Source organism: Otolemur garnettii, unplaced genomic scaffold (genome assembly GCF_000181295.1).
Source record: "Otolemur garnettii isolate 467f Iridium unplaced genomic scaffold, OtoGar3 scaffold00009, whole genome shotgun sequence".
In the NCBI taxonomy this organism is placed as follows: domain Eukaryota; kingdom Metazoa; phylum Chordata; class Mammalia; order Primates; family Galagidae; genus Otolemur; species Otolemur garnettii.
In genome coordinates, this window is record NW_003852404.1 from 23,213,901 (window position 1) to 23,214,805 (window position 905).

Genomic DNA, 905 nt, shown 5'->3' on the forward strand with positions numbered 1-905 from the left:
GCCTAACTTTGAGCTTTGACCTTGCCTGCAGCGTCTTTCCTGTTGATTGGTTAGCTCTGAGTGTGGTGTGTTGTTTCAGTGGAGCGAGGTCTTTGAAGCTCCACTTTTTGCCACAAACCCTTCCCTGATGATTTCAAGGTAGTCCAAAAACTGCTCTAAAACACAGAGAGAAGCCAAATGTTTTATAGTAAAGCTGATTTAAAACAAGTCCCAAATCGTGCTTCCTTTCCGGGGACCAGCAAAGCTAAGGATAAACGGGCAGTGCACGCTCTTTCAAAGTCTCTCCTCTACTTCATCACTCACAAATGGGTTTGCCTTTCAGTAGGTGTAGCAAGGAAACAATACAGACCTGAAAAATTTATAACAAAGCCAGAGAAGTCCTATTTTCTTTACAAGGATTTAAAGTAGAACAAATGAGATTTTATAATATGCAAAGACTTCCAGAGTGACTGTGATGCCAGGAAAGGAATGAAATTGTTTATTTGTATTGATTTTTCTTCTAATGGAAGGAAGCCTAGGAGGCAATGTATTTGTTTCTTTAAAAAATGTAATGAGATCAGATTTTAATTTCTATAGACAGTTCTAAACAAATTGAGGCAACAGGGAAATCATTGTCATATTACCTTTATTTAATATTTACTAAATGACAACCATTTCTGAAAAATGCCTTCAAAACAAATTTCTCAGAGCCTAGATTTTGTTTGTTAAAACCCATTAATCAGGTTCACATGATAGAGGAGGATGACTTTTCTTATCAGTTCTACAATCTAGACACTATTTCTCATACAGATATCTGTGGAGGTATATGACATTATGCCTTACACACAGTGGGTATTCAATAAATATTTCCTGAATGAATTACATTGTGTAATATCCAGAACGTATTTTTAAAACAATTGACCAGA